General features: G+C 42.7%; 1 protein-coding gene across 3 annotated transcripts in view; it reads left to right on the forward strand.

The window, feature by feature from the left end:
* Positions 1-16,534, forward strand: part of LOC117345742 (tyrosine-protein phosphatase non-receptor type substrate 1-like) — a 118,332-nt gene that overhangs the window by 42,291 nt on the left and 59,507 nt on the right. Inside the window, exon 2 of one of the 3 annotated variants that reach the window (XM_033914833.1) lies at positions 2,457-2,637. The exons of the other annotated variants lie outside the window; for them this stretch is intronic. The gene's annotated coding sequence lies outside the window, so the exon portion shown is untranslated. The remainder of the gene's footprint in view (positions 1-2,456; positions 2,638-16,534) is intronic. 3 annotated transcript variants of the gene reach the window in all.

Genomic DNA, 16,534 nt, shown 5'->3' on the forward strand with positions numbered 1-16,534 from the left:
AGTTGAAAAGTAAAACCTGGGAAAGATCTAAATTATTGTTCAAATGAGCTTCTATTAAAACTACAGCACTTGGGAAAGTAAAAAAGGGAGAGTAAAATGAACTTACCGAAAAGGTCTTTGCACTGAGATAAACTCATAAGCAATGGGCTATGATATTTGATCTATTGAAAGAGGCGCCAAAAAAAGTATCGGCAGTGGATTGTATGCACACTGATAGGGGAGGGGCATCGGGCTGTTAAAAAAGGCTGCTTTAATAAATAAATGAAAATACTGGTGAAAAACTAAATAAAAAACCAAAACCATGATAAAATGCCGAACATGACTGCAAGTGGTAGTGAAAGTAGCATAAGGCACCCGTAGTACTGTTAGTGCCAGAGCTGCTTAGAATAAAGAAATGTGCTGTATATGAGGAGAAAAAAGAAAGAATGAGGTGATAAGATGTAAAGTGCTGGCCCCTCACTGCACCACTTGATAAAACTAAGGAGCGATGTTCTAGAACAGGGGTGCCCACACTTTTTGGGCTTGCAAGCTACTTTTAAAATGACCAAGTCAAAATGATCTACCAACAATAAAATTAAAAAAAAAACCCACAAAGCACACTGTACGCATAGAAAATGACTCTATGCACTGTCACCTCAGTAACAACCATACAAAAATAGACAAATACCCCCCTCCCTTTTTACTAAACCATGATAGCAGTTTTTAGCGCAGGGAACTGCGCTGAATGACCAGCGCTGCTATTGACGCTCACAGGCTCCCTGCGCTAAAAACCGCTATTGTGGTTTAGTAAAAGGGGACCATAGTGTAAAATATAGACAGCAGATATAAATTCAGACACATTTTGATCATTAAATTTTAAAATAAAATCATTTTTCCTACCTTTGTTGACTGGTGATTTCATGAGTCTCTGGTTGCACTTTCTTCTTTTGACTGTGCATCCAATCTTTCTTCCCTTCTTTCAGCCTGTATGCTTCCTCTCCTCCAGACCTCATTCCCTCTCCCAACTTTTTCTTCCTCTCTCCCTGCCTCCCTTTCTTTTTTTCTCTCTTCATGCCCCCTTTCTTTTTTCTGTTTCTTTTCTTTCCTTCTGTCTCCCTGCCTGCCTTTTTTCTTTCTCCCTGCCCTCCCCCAAGCCACTGCCATTGGGAAACAGGCCTCAAAGCCGCCGCTGCCGCAAGCTCTCCCTGCTTCCCTGTGTTGGGCCGACCAGCATTCTTCTCCCCGACGTCAATTCTGCTGTCAGAGAGGATGTTCCAGCCCATCCAGGCAGTGATTGGCTGGCCAGAACTTCCTCTCCGACAGCAGAATTGACGTCGGGGAGAGGAAGGCTGATCGGCCTGGTAGATCACGATCAACCTATTGGGCACCCCTGTTCTAGAGAAATGCTGCCGGGTCCTGCCTTCACGGAAACAGAAAGTAGGCAGGACCAGGCAGCAAGAACAGCAAATTGTAAGCTTCACTGACCTGTCTCCCGCCTTAGCCAGTAGCGAAAGCATGCTCCGGGGCTCTAACATGTGCGTGCTGGCTTCCCTTCTCTTCTCTTCCCCTCCCCCCCCCCCCCCCCCCAGACATAGGGAAGAGGGAAGAGAAGGGAAGCCGGCACGCACACTAGAGCCCCGGAGCATAAGTTCGCTAAGGGCTAAGGCGTGAAATCTCCAAGCTGTTTTTGTTTTTATTTAATGTTGAGCAGTGGCGGCAGCAGCAGAATTCACGATCGGTTGATAGCCTGGCGGTCATCTAAATTAGCTGGGCGGAGCGCCCAGATAAAAGGCCCTAGGGAGAACACTGAAGTTCTAGCAGAGTGCCTAAGTTAAGTTTGAGTATATTTGTAAAGGGGGCCTAAGCATGGGCATGACATAGGCGGGGCTCCCGCTTATTACAGAATACTAAGTTAAATAGATCCCTGACACTTTTAGGTACCATACTTATGCCAGCTCTGTGGTGTAAGTATGGACACCTAGATGTTAGGCACACAGACACCAGGTTACGCTTATATTAAAAAAAAAAAAAAAATAGCCAACTAGGTTCTATTATAGAATAGGCACCTAGCATGTGGCCTCAGGGTTCCTAAGTGTGCACATAGTTGCAAAATTGCCTCCTTTCATTTAGTAAGCAATTTAACTGGATAAGTCTTTCAATATCCAGTTAAAGATAGCCAGATAATGCATCTTATGATCTTTAATAACCGAACAACCTGCAGTTGAATATCAAAGCCTATGCATTACTAAAAATATGACCCAGAACTGTACACCTGTCAAACCACTATAGTAACTAAGTAAGTTTGACTTCAGAAGGAAGAGCGCATACAGAAATAGGCAATCTCAGAATGAAACAGATTGCTAGAACCAGTGAATTATTGAATATTTGTACCTATAATCTGTACAACGTATGTATTTTCAAACATTTTAACATGTGTGTCCAGAATTCATCTCTGTCACATTTCCATGCTGTTGTAGGGATGTGGGACTGGAGGGCAGCTGGACAGTTCTGATCTCCTTTCCTTCCTGCAGATGAAATGAAGCAACAGGGGTAGAGACAGCTACTGGAGGTGCCCCAGCAAGCAGGACAAACCCAGGTGGTGGGACTTTAGGGCCCCCTACTACTTCTTGAGAAGTAGAGCCTGGAGCCATCTTCAAGGTATTGGCAAGGGAGGTAGTCCTGGAGGCATAGCTAAGTGCTAGCTGCTCCAGCCGTCGTTTCTTGAAATATGCTTGAGTGGTTGCATGTAATGGTTGGAGGAGCCTGGGTATTGGCTTGCCTGGATGCAGAAAAAAATCAAAGTTCTCCTTGTCAGATGCATTGTAAAAAGATGCTCTTTCTGATTGCTCGTCTTCTGGTGGCCAAGCATATGGGAAAGGCAGGGTGAAGTCTTCTGTGAGTACCCGAATAGCAAAGTCAGCATCTTTTCCAAACTCTTTGTAAGCACGCTGGATGGTGCGGAAATGTTCCTCCCACTTCTTGACATCACCTTCGTAGATGTCTGGGAAAGAGACTGTGCCACCAAAGTTCTGGAACAGAATGGGAGAGGGTGGTGGTGCCACTCCCTGCATGGAGGGTCCCTCCACTAAGCTATAGATATAAGCTGGTGTGCTTCCCAGATTAGATGGGGCTGGCTGACTCTGCAGTAGTGTGGGGAAGGATGGGGAGGGAAATGCACGGTTTACAGTCTGCTGTGGCAGTGGTGGTGGTGTTGAAGTTGCTAGAAGGCTTGGATTTAGGCTCCCTCCATCACCTGCAAGTCAACAATCAAAAAAATTACCCAGTAAGTAAAAAAAAAAAAAAACCATTAAAATGAGATACAGGGAGATAAAGGGGTCATTTTTCAAAAAGCATTTGTAGCTGCCAAGTCCACAAGTACTCCTTTCAATTAATTCTTGAATTTATCTATGTGGTTACTTCTCTTTGAAAACTATCTCTGGACTTTAGATACTCACAGAAGTTGAATTCAATGGCATAAGTTCAATCTAAGGGCCACTACGTGACACTTTCAGAAAAGGGCCACAAAGTAGGGGTTGGGGACATCCAGACCCTGTGTTCTTAATTAAATCCTGTGCAAGGATATTAGGTGCCCTCAAAGAATTACCAGTCTTTCTTCCTCCTGCTATCCCCTCCACATTAACTCTCAGGTCTATAGCTACTCCAACCCCAAAAATTAATAAGTAAATTTAATAATCATGATCATATCAGCCCCATCCCTCCCACAATGATCTGAGTGAATGGGCTATTTGAAAATGTTCATCCTCTGTTGATAAAAATGCCTCTTATCATTTCTTTAAGTTATTCATGATGTATTATTTTGGTTTGACTGCAGCTTCTTTTTAGTGCAGCCCAGAAGCTGCCTAGTCTACCCAATGGTTAAGCCGGCCCTGGGGCCACCTCAGTAGATCTGGTAGCAACTACAAGTGTGCCACGGTTCTCCTGGTACCCCTGTCTCCATAACACTTCTAGCAGTGCGGGAGCTGCCTATGATTTGCACTGCCTTTTTTTGTTTGCAATTTATTGCACATGTTTCCAAAGGAAAATCCACCTGCCACCTGATTCTCATAGCTTCCAAATTTGCACCGTTAATTATATGGCTCTTACCTTTTCTTCCACAACCAAACATATTATTCAGGAGTTAAGAGTCTACATTAGGCTATTTTACAAGAGAAACAACAACCAAACATGTATGTAACACAACATTGAAACTAAATAAACAGAGGATCTTTGCCCACCAATCTACCATTCAGTTTTATTGTGTTTCTTTTATTTTGCCAGGTTTAGGTTGAGTTATAAATAAGAGCCCAGATCTTTACAAATGTATCTAAAGTTGCTAAGATCATTCAGGAAGTATGTCTAACCATATCCTCTCTGAAGGTTCGAGGGGAGATCTAGGAAACTACAGACTGGTGAGTCTGACCTCGGTACTGGGAAAGATGGTAGAGTTGCTGATAAAGGACCGCATCATTGATCACCTTGACGGACTCGGGCTGATGAGGACCAGTCAGCACGGTTTTAGCAAAGGCAGATCGTGTGTGACGAACTTGCTGCACTTCTTTGAGGGAGTAAACAGACAGATAGACAAGGGCAACCTGGTCGACATTGTATATCTGGATTTTCAGAAGGCATTTGACAAGGTTCCGCATGAACGACTACTTTGGAAAATTGCAAGTCATGGAAACGAGGGTGAAATACTCACGTGGATTAAAAACTGACTGGAGTATAGGAAACAGAGCGTGGGAGTAAATGGACAATACTCGGACTGGAAGAGCATCACCAGCGGGGTGCCACAGGGCTCGGTGCTTGGACCCGTGCTCTTCAACATCTTTATAAACGATCTGGACATTGGTACGACGAATGAGGTGATTAAATTTGCGGACAATACGAAGTTATTCAGAGTAGTGAAGACACAAGAGGATTGTGAAGATCTGCAACGTGACATAATGAGGCTCGAGGAATGGGCATCAACTTGACAGATGAGGTTCAACATGGATAAGTGTAAAGTAATGCATGTAGGTAACAAAAATCTCATGCACGAATACAGGATGTCCGGAGCGGTACTTGGAGAGACCTCCCAGGAAAAAGACTTGGGAGTTATGATCGACAAGTCGATGAAGCCTGTCTAGATTGCTGCCAACGTTGCCGTTTGTTACAAGGCATTTTGGTGTCGTAGTTGGAGGGGGAGAGATAGAAGGGTCAGCGGGGGGATGGGAGGGATAGAAGCTGCAAGGGTTCTGCTGCACAAGGAATGGGAGTAAGGGATATAAAGATACTGCACAAGGGGATGGGTGAGAGAGGAGAAAATATGTTGTACATGTAGGGGAGAGAAAGGAAATAGGAAGAATTTGGATGTAGGAGAGGAAGGGAGAGATCATTGTACAAGACCTACCCTGAAAACAAGACACTGTCTTAATTTTGGGCCAAAAAAAGGCACTAGGTCTATTTTTCTGGGAAACACGGTAAAGGGGACAATAATGTGTAGTTGGAACTAGACCTCTTCTTGAATGATGCTATACATGATATATCCAGTCTCCAGTGCTAATCCAACTATGAAAGTGTTTATTCTGAAAAATACGAGCCTTCCATCAAGTGTACCATTGGAGAGATTCTTCAGCATCAGACAGATTCTTACACCACACAGGAGCAGTTTAAGCAATGAGTATTTTGAAATGCCTTTTTAAAAAATGTATTTTAATTATTTATTGAAATTTTTCAAAAAATACATTACATAAAATGTTGATACAATGAGACTCCCCACATTAGTTATGTTAGCAAAATCCTGCAATACAATCAAAATAGCTGAGAATATGAATCAAATTCCAAGCTCCCATAACAACCAACAACCATAAAGCCCGCTAATGAGCAGGTTATACATTTCCCACCACAACCCCGCCTTCCTCCTCCTCTGTTGCACCCAGGATTGGTAAGTAATGATAATGACGCCCAATCCAGAGTCAGAATCCAGGGTCAGGAAGCACAGATGAGCCACCCATACCATAGCTTCTCCAATTTATCAGATATTATGGACCAAGTGTCCATCGATTGATCATAATAACCTCTCTGCTTGGCAACCAAAGTTTCCATTTTCCCCAACATATGCAATCTCAAACATTAATCAGCCAGTCCAGGCGCAGTAGTATTTTTCCAGTGACCAGCAATCAAACATTTGGCTGCTGCTAAGCCCAATCTTAACAGTCTAGTGTGCCACTTATAAGGGCAAATATTGTACAATCCCAAGAGACAACTCTTGATTCAGTCCTATAGGGGATTCATTCCATAGTTGAGAATGGCACTATACCTCCAGGGTGTAAATATCTTGGAACAGAAGTAGACCCAATTGTGCCCACCTCTCAAAAACCTTATTTGTCAACCCTGCCAGAAACTGAGGTTCTACTCTCAGTGAGGTCAAAGAAGATATAACCAAATTCTGATTCAACACTTTCACTCTTCCCCCATAACTGTATCAGATGTAGAAAAAAGGGTTAGTTGTCTCTTGAAGCCACTGCCTCTCAGCTAGTGATGACCAAAGTCTATGTTTAAGCTGTCCAGGACCAACCAAACTTCTCTATCTGTACCTCCACTTATGTTCTCCCATTTCCCACTCCAATAGCATTCGAAGCTGCGCAAATTGGGAGTAAATTAGGCACTCCTCTCCCACCCTCTACTCTCACTGCCCACATTACTTTTTGCAAAATACGTGGTGGTCATTTTTGCCATATAAACTGCTTAAATTCAGCATGCAACCACTGGAAAGTATTATCCAGTACTGATATAAGCAACGTTTGGAAAAGAAACAAAAGTCTCGGCAAGACATTCATTTTGAGAACTGCTATTCTCCTCCACCAGGAGAGCCAAATACCATGCCACTTCTGTAAATCTCCTCTAATCTGCCGGATCATTTGGACATAATTCGCTGAATATAAGCAAGTGAGATCTCAGGGGAGATGAATGCCCAGGTTGCGCAACCCAGTGTGGGCCCATCTAAAGGGAAACCTCTCCTTAAGGGATTGAACCTCTCCCTCACCTAAAGTAAGATTCAATAACTCGGTCTTATCAAGATTAATTTTAAATCTGGAAACAGTGCCATATTACTCAAAGGTAGATAATAGGGTAATTCAATGATCTGTTCCTGCCATTGTAATCCCCCGTAGGGTCAAATGGTTCTGAACTAAAATAGCCAAGGGCTGTATGGAAAGTGCAAACAGCAGCGGTGATAGAGGACACCCCTGCTGGGTCGCTCATGCAATAGGGAAGAAATCCGTATACCCCTGATTAATCTGGAAGCATGCTGTAGTGGATGTATAGAGCGCTCGCACCCAAGTACAAAATGGAACCCCCAGGCCCATTCTATGCATAACTGCCCACAAAAACTCCCATGAAACCCTGTTGAAAGCTTTCTCGCTGTCTCTTGCCATCAAAATAGCTTTCTCAGGTCCCCTACAAACTCCCCACATCAAATGAAAGGTATTCCTGATGTTGTCACTAACTTGCCTCCTCTATGAACCCAGATTGATCCTTATGTATCAAACCCGGGAGCACTTTACCCAAATGAAGGGCCAGAAACTTGGCAATAATCTTGGCATCAACATTCAAAAGTGAAATGAGTCGGAAAGACCCACAATTCAATGGATCCCTCCCAGGCTTCAAAAGGAGTGTAATGCCTGCCTCACCTATAGTACCTGGTAGTAAATTACCCACTTGTATCCTGTTCACAACCCTAACCAACATAGGACCCAATAAACCACTGAACCTTTTATAAAATTTAGTTTTGTACCCATCCAGGCCTGGGGATTTGCCATTCTTAGCTATTTTAATGACCCCCAAAACTTAATTAAAAAATATGGGTTCATGAAGGATCTCTCTATTAGTCAGAGCCAAATCAGGTAAGGGCAATGCATTCAAGAATCTCTCAATTGCACCTCGGTCCACCCCACCAGCTGCACTATACAACCCTCGATAGTAATCAGAGAAAGTCCTACTGCAACTTAACCCCCCCCCCCCATCTTTTACTCTTGTTATAGTTGCTTTATCTTGTTTAATATTAATATACCTGGCTAAGCAGGTGCTCGTTTTATTGCTATGCTCATAGATTTGCAATTTAAGCCTCTCCCTCATGTGCTCTAGTTCTGTTATTTGTAGCTGGTGGAGTTTTCCTCTAACTTTCTGCAGCTGTCCAAATACCTGGGAATCCAGAATCTGTTTATGATCTAATTCAAGAGAGAGCAATCACTCCCTCAAATATAAGGAGTAGTGCTCCCACTGTCTCTTAACCCTCACTCCCCAATTAATCAGAACCCCTCTCACTACTGTCTTCAATGCATTCCACAACACCCCATCTGTTACCTCCCCCATATCAGTCTCCAGATAAGTAACAATAGTGGAACGGACCTCCTCCACCACCATAAGAACATAGGAACATCCTATTTGGTATGTTAATGAGAGCTGAAAGTCAAATATCTGCTAGGAATAACAAACTTCTCTTTGTAATGACAGGGGTTGCCATACAACTTATTTTGAAGAATTGAAAGAACTGGGATAAGTTAAATTATACTTTCTGGTGGGAATCCCTTTGTTATACTTTTAAAATGGTTATACAGCAGGGAACATACAGGAAATTTATGGATGTTTGTGAGCTGTTGACTAAATTTTGTAAGGAATGATAACTGACTTTATTTTACTGACCTTAAACATACATATCCAGGGTGGGAGGGAGGAGGGAGGGGTTCCTACTGGAATTGTTTTGGGGAATTTTTAGATAGTTTTTTTGTGGGTATTTATTTTCTTGATTAATAGGTGGGAGGGTGAGGGAAAATAATTGCTTATTACTATATGTAAGTTTATTGTGCTTTTCTTATAATATTATATGTACATGAATTATTTGTATGCACAATTGTAGTTGGAAAATTTAATAAAGAGTATAAAAAAAAAAAGGGACAGACCAATGGTCCATCAAGCCCAGCAGCCCATTCTCATGATGGCCAATCCAGATTCCTAGTACCATTTCATGCTACCAATCCAGGGTATGCAGTGGCTTCCCCCATGTCTTTCTCAATAATAGACTATGGACTTTTCCTCCAGGAAATTGTCCAAATCCTTCTTAAAACCAGCTACGCTATCCACTCTTACCACAACCTCTGGCAACACGTTCCAGAGCTTAACTACCTCTGAGTGAAAAAATATTTCCTCCTATTGGTTTTAAAAGTATTTCCTTGTAACTTCATCGAGTATCCCCTAGTCTTTGTAATTTTTGATGGAGTGAAAAATCGATCCACTTGTACCCATTCTACTCAACTCAGGATTTTGTAGACTTCAATCATATCTCGCCTCAGCCGTCTCTTTTCCAAGCTGAAGAGCTCTAACCTTTTTAGTTTTTCCTCATATGAGAGGTGTTCCACCCCTTTATTATTTTGGTCGCTCTTGTTTGAACCTTTTCTAGAACCGCTATATCACTCTTCCCATTACCTATTTTGTACCACTTCAGTAATCGCTCTTGAGACAGGTACTGAAGACTCACTATAAATATTCTATTCTATATAACATTTATACCCTGCATATATATAACATTTATACCCTGCATATATATAACATTTATACCCTGCATCCGTCTGTCCTTCTGTCCTGGGACAGAAGGACAGACGGATGTAGTACCTTACTGAATTGAACTGTTTTTATGATTTTTTGTAGACTGGACTTTATTTAATTTCATTTGATTTTATGTTAGGGTTTCTTTTTTTCTTGTTTCCTCTGCCTTTTAGATTGTTTTCTATTCTGCTATATATTTTATGTACCCATAGTGACATAGTGATATAGTTATATTCTTCTCTCCTTCCTCTTCCCAACTTATCTGTTATAAAAACATTGTTTTCCTCCCAAACATTTAATTTAGATTGTGAGCCCAAATTGGGACAGAGAGAGTAGTTTTTAATGTCCCTGTTATTTAACCAATTATTACAATGTTTATTATATTGCAAGCAATAAACTCAGAAAACTCTGGTGGTTACCTATTAATTAAATCAAACAAAAAAACACCAATATTTGGTAAGCCAAAATGACAGTGAAGGTATTATTTTATCTCAGGGAGCAAGCCTCAGATCATGGAGTTTTACCCATTCCAGGTTTTCTCAAAGAGACAGACAAATCTGTTCTCTTACTCCTGCTTACATCACCGGCTTGAACCCATCCTCCCTACCTTTAACTCAATTAATTAATTTATTACTTTAATTCATTATTCTTTTAATCTTCTATTAATCAATGGTAAAATTCATTTCCAATTTTTTGTAGCTTAAAGTGCTCAGGACCGGCAGGAGTATGGTTATAGCCTAGAAAAGCGTTGCTAGAGAGACTTTTCCCTGACACAGTGGGGGTGTATTGTATCCCACGAAACGCAGGCCGCATTGGATGATTGAAAGTAACAAGCAACTGCCTTGGTTATCTTAGAGCAGGAGCAAAGCATTTTAAGCTATAAAAAACTGGAAATGAATTGAAGCAGTTTACAGCACAAATGCACTTTTCAATATAGCACTTAAAAGCACCAGTGCACTTTTTCAAGATAAATAAAACTTTTTTCTGTCGGTTCTGTGTTCTGAAAGGAGCTGTAGGTTTTTTATAATAATAAACTTCTCTTTATCTTGACAGGAGTTGCCATACAACTTATTTTAAAGAACTGGAAAAACTGAGACTGGTTAAATTATAATTTCTGATGGGAATCTTTATGCCACATTTTTAAAATGGAACGTATGATTGCCATACAGCAGGGGCATTATAGGAAATTTAAGGATGTTTGGGAGCCATTAACAAAATTCTGTAAGGAATGATTATTATTTTTCCCTTTGAACATACACATCCAGGGTGGGGAATACTTTTAATTTAATTATGGTTGAGAGCAATTGTTGGATATATAGAAGGGGGGGGTTGATACATATATTTGATATGAAATATAATTTGATAAAATTTAAGTGCTGTTAAAGTGTAAAATGTTGGTATAATATGTTGCACTTATTAAAAACATAAGAAGTTGCCTCCGCTGGGTCAGACCAGAGGTCCATCGCTCCCAGCAGTCCGCTCCCGCGGTGGCCCATCAGTTCCATTACCTGTAAGGTGATCCTTTGTCTAAAACCCTTCGATCCCCTTTATCCTTCTATCTATACCCTTTCATAATCCTATCTCTACCTCTGTCTGTATCCCTCAGTCCCCGTATCCTTCAGGAATTTATCCAATCCTTCTTTGAAACCCCGTAATGTACTCTGTCCTATCACAACCTCTGGAAGCCCATTCCAGGTGCCCACCACCCTCTGAGTGAAAAAGAATTTCCTAGCATTGGTTCTAAACCTGTCCCTTTTCAATTTCTCCTAGTGCACCCTTTTTCTTGTAGTTCCCAATAGGCTGAAGAATCTGTCCCGTTCCACCTTCTCTATGCCCTTCATGATCTTGTAAGTCTCTATCATGTCTCCTCTGAGTCTCCGCTTCTCCAGGGAGAAGAGCCCCAGCCTTTCTAACCTGTCTGCATATGAAAGGTTTTCCATACCTTTTATCATTCTTGTCGTTCTTCTCTGAACCCTCTCAAGTATCACCATGTCCTTCTTAAGGTACAGTGACCAATATTGGACACAGTACTCTAGATGCAGGTGCACCATCGCACGATACAGCAGCATAACGACTTCCTTTGTTCTGGATGTAATGCCCTTCTTAATAATACCCAACATTCTGTTTGCTTTCTTTGAGGCTACTGAACATTGTGCCGTTGACTTCATTGTTGTATCCACCAGCACACCCAAGTCTTTTTCAAGGTTATTTTCCCCTAGTACTAATCCCCCCATTTTGTAGCTGAACATCGGGTTCTTTTTCCCTATATGCATGACCTTGCATTTCTCTACATTGATGTTCATCTGCCATTTATTCGCCCACTCCTCCAGTTTGTTCAGGTCCCTTTGTAGGTCTTCACATTCCTCTGCAGTTCTAACCCTGCTACACAGTTTAGTGTCATCCGCAAATTTTATAACTTCACACTTTGTCCCTGTTTTTAGATCATTAATAAATACATTGAACAGCAGCGGTCCGAGTACCGACCCCTGCAGAACACCGCTCGTGACCCTCCTCCAGTCCGAGTAGTGGCCCTTCACTCCTTTAGACTCCTTTGCTTTCTGCCTGCCAACCAGTGTTTAACCCATCTGTATACGTCCCCTTCCACCCCGTGGTTCCACAGCTTCCTAAGTAGCCACTCATGGGGTACCTTGTCAAAGGCTTTTTGGAAGTCGAGATAAATGATGTCTATGGGTTCCCCTTTGTCCATCTGGCTGTTTATCCCTTATTGTTAGCTTTAAAATGAATAAAGATTTATAATAATAAAAAAAGAATAATGAATTAAAATAATAAATTAATTAATTGAGTTAAGGGTAGGGAGGATGGGTTCAAGCTGGTGATGTAAGCAGGAGTAAGAGAACAGATTTGGCTTATATTGTTGGTTTTTTGTTTGATTTTATTATGTTGCAAGCCACATAGAATTGCTGGATATGCGGGCTATAAATATCTAAATAAATAAATAATCTCCAATCAGACTCTAGGCAGATAATATTTAAAAAAGATACATCTAGGCAGATAACAATCTAATATAATAAAATGCTAGGCCGCGCATGCGCACTAAAAAAAACGAGTTCCCTGATCCGTCCCGAAAACACGAGTGCGCATGCGCGCGTTTTACGTCATCACCTACTCTCCACCTTACGCCACCAATCACTGTCATCACCTGCTCTCTACCTCGCGCCACCGATCACTCCTCCTGCACTATGCCACGCCAGGCATGTCCGCAACCGGCCTCGAGCTCCTGGGGGCCGGCGGCGTGAGCCGCCCGGCGGTGCAGTGCTGAGGTCCCGCCTCCGCCAGACCCGGCCCTACACTGAGATCCGTGATCGGGTTGCCATGGAAACCCCGCCGCAGCCTCGCGGCTAGGTAGGGGGACAACAATCGCGCTTATGTTCAAGCCGCCGCCACGACTCCTCTCTCGAACCGCACCAGGATCGAGAGAGGAGCTGCGGCGGGGGCTTGAGCATAAGCGCCATTGTTGTCCCCCTACCTAGCAGGCGGCCTTCCTCACCCGGCCCCACCGTTCCTTCCCTTCAGTTCAGCTCCGCCTATGTTAAAAGGAGCTGCTTTGAAATTGGAGCCCTGCCGCCATCGTAACACGTTCCCTTTGCCGCGGTCCCATATGTCAGAGAAGGAGCGGGACCAAGGCAGAGGGGAATGTGCTACGGCAGTGGCAGGCCTCCGATTTCGACGCGGCTCCTTTTAACATTGGTGGAGCTGCACTGCACTTGATGGAGGGAGGGAAGGAAAGGTGGTTGTGCGCTGTTGAGCCCCTCTTTGCCCTCAGACCCTCTCCTAACTGCTCCCTCCTGTCTCAGACCACTGGGGGGAGGTGCCTGTCTTCAGCTGCCGGGATGGAGGGAGGGAAGAAGAAAGAAGGGGCCCTGGCAAGCAAGTTATCAAAAGCCAACCATAGCCTGGGACCCCTACATGATATGAATAATGACCAGACAACAAAAGGTAAGAAAAATAATTTTATTTTCTGTTTTGTGATTACAATATGTCAGATTTGAAATGTGTCTTGAGGGAGGCTGCTGCCACGGCTTTGGACAGAGGGGTACCATTTTCGTGGGAGCCGGTCTTCGGAGAGGCTTGGGACGTGGGGACGGATGCGGGAGGGGCTGCCGCTGCGAAGGGCTTTGGTGGGGGAGCCAGCCAGACCGCAAGTGTGGGGACGTTGTAAGCGCGGATTGGTCAAGGAGCCGCCGCTGCTGAGGCTTTGAAATTGCTCTCCCACCGTCACTCCCTCCCGCCCCGGCTCTGCCTCTGCCCCTGCCCAAGTTCAAAAGCAGGAGACATCTAGCACCCGTTAATCTAACGGGCTTAAACACTAGTTTTTAAAATAATACATCAAAGTTATCAGCAAATTTAAAATAAATCAATTAAAATGAGGTTTTAAAAATTTTCAAAAGATATATGAAGAAAATTCAGTAGGAAAATAATTTCAAAGTTTGGTTCCTACATAGTCAACTCATCAAGGACTTCAGACAAATATATTTACTGGTTGAATAAATGAGCTTCAAAGAATGCTGGAAACAAGAAGCAATTCTATTTACTGGAAAGGATAAATATCTTAATAAACTTAGGTCCCACACCATATAACATTTTATATATCAATGTAACCACTGAAAATGTATTCTATTCTCAACCATCAACCAATGCAATTGATTTAAAAATGGAGTCACCCGATCATATTTCTTAACTTTGAATATCAGACACGCCCATGTGTTCTGAAGCAATTGCAACCTATATTTCAACTTCAATGTAATACCACAGTACAATGAATTGCAATAAATTAGCTGGGGTAAAATAATTGCCTTCACTATTGTTTGAAAACTATTAATAGAAAGGATTAAATGTATTGCACATAGTTGACGTAATCTAAAACAACCAGGACGCAGGAAGTCATCATGCCATTGTATCGAGCTATGGTGCGTCCACATCTGGAATACTGCGTTCAATATTGGTCGCCGTACCTCAAGAAGGACATGGCAGTGCTTGAGAGAGTCCAAAGGAGAGCAACGAAATTGGTAAGAGGGCTGGAACACTGCCCATACGCCGAGAGGTTGGATAGGCTGGGGCTCTTCTCTCTGGAAAAAAGGAGGCTCAGGGGAGATATGATAGAGACCTTCAAGATCATGAGGGGCATAGAGAGGGTGGATAGGGACAGATTCTTCAGGCTGAAGGGGTCAACAGGCACGAGGGGGCATTCGGAGAAACTGAAGGGAGATAGGTTCAGAACAAATGCAAGGAAGTTTTTCTTCACCCAAAGGGTCGTGGACACTTGGAATGCGCTACCGGAGGAAGTGATCAGGCAGAGTATGGTACAGGGATTCAAACAGGGATTGGACGGATTCCTGAGGGATAGGGGGATCGTGGGATACTGAGAGAGGTGTTGGGATGTAACACAGGTATAGAAAGCAAACCAAGTAATAAGTATAGAAATCCAACCAGGTTGTGCATGTGCAAGACCGGAGGGTTAGGACTTCGATGGGAAGATAAGACTCAATGGGAAACCAAGGTGGCAAGGGGGCCCCTTCTGGTGACTCAGACAGGCCGTGACCTGTTCGGGCCGCCGCAGGAGCGGACTGCTGGGCAAGATGGACCTGTGGTCTGACCCAGCGGAGGCACTGCTTATGTTCTTATGTTCTTAATTCATTAACTTGGTTCTCAAAGGTCAAATCATAATCCAGTATAATACCCAAAATCCTAGATTTCTCCTCAACTATAAGTATCTCGCTGGTAGACAATGCTATTTTTTTCTAACCCATAAAACTTTGTGGATTGCCAAAATAAACAAAATATACATAAAATATGTGAAAGATATGTCTAAGTCTGATTTGAATTCACCAAACTGGGGTTAATTGGGGGACCATCATTGAAATTCACTGTCCCCTCACCACCCTAATTAATGCAATTGAAAGTAGGGGGACCCGGATAATGTTTGGAGGAGTTACTACAGTGGTTTTTAACACTTTAAGCACATAAGTTTATTACTTCACCTCTGGGGAACAACATCAAGACCATACCATCCGATACACAAGATAAGTAACCTTATGTTGGAACTTTGGAACTTTGGAACTTTCAATTGCATTAATTAGGGTGGTGAGGGGACAGTGAATTTCAATGATGGTCCCCCAATTAACCCCAGTTTGGTGAATTCACCAGTCACGGGTGTTGGTTCTGAGATATTCACTATATTTAATTTAGAATTTATAAAAACACTGTGATTATAGTATAGAAAGGTTTAAAATAATATCACAGTTCAAGAAGTATATCTCTCCTTATAAAAGTGACTATTAAGTCTGATTTGAACATATGGTGCTAGATGCCCAAAGTTGACAGCGGGAAAATGTCCAATCTCGAAAAATACATCTAAAATATATTTTTTTCAAGAATCGTCTATCTGGACGTTCAGGCTATTGTTCGTCCAGACCACCTTGGCCACCCAGACATGACAATAGAGCAGTGGGGTACCTTACAGGGCACTGCTGTGAACTTCACAAAAAGGGTGCCACATAAACATCTCACCAGAACTCCCTTATAGGTTATGGTGAGCCCCCCAAAACACCCTCAAACCCACCTGTCTAAAACCCTTATAGCTGTAGCCCTTATAGCTGCAGGTGCCACCTATATGGCAATACAGTAAGGTTTTGGTGGGCGCACATGTTCCACATGTGGTTAGAGTGGTTTATGGGTCTGGGTCCTCCTTTTTATGGTTTACTAGCCCACCCCGAGGCTATTTAGGAGACCTGTGTGCAGCTTTACTAGGCTTTCCTATACTAGGTGCTGATGTTCTGGAGACAGGTATATATGATTTTATTCCAATCTTTGTGGGGGGGTGAGGGGGTCTTTACTTTATCTCTGTGGTGGTTAGCTGGTCACTTTTTGGCACTTAGACCTGTTTTTACATCATCTAACTGGCAACATATAAGTTCCATCCAGGAAGTCTAATAAAACATTTGATTATCCCTGT

This window comes from Geotrypetes seraphini, chromosome 11, assembly GCF_902459505.1.
Source record: "Geotrypetes seraphini chromosome 11, aGeoSer1.1, whole genome shotgun sequence".
Taxonomy (NCBI): Eukaryota; Metazoa; Chordata; class Amphibia; order Gymnophiona; family Dermophiidae; genus Geotrypetes; species Geotrypetes seraphini.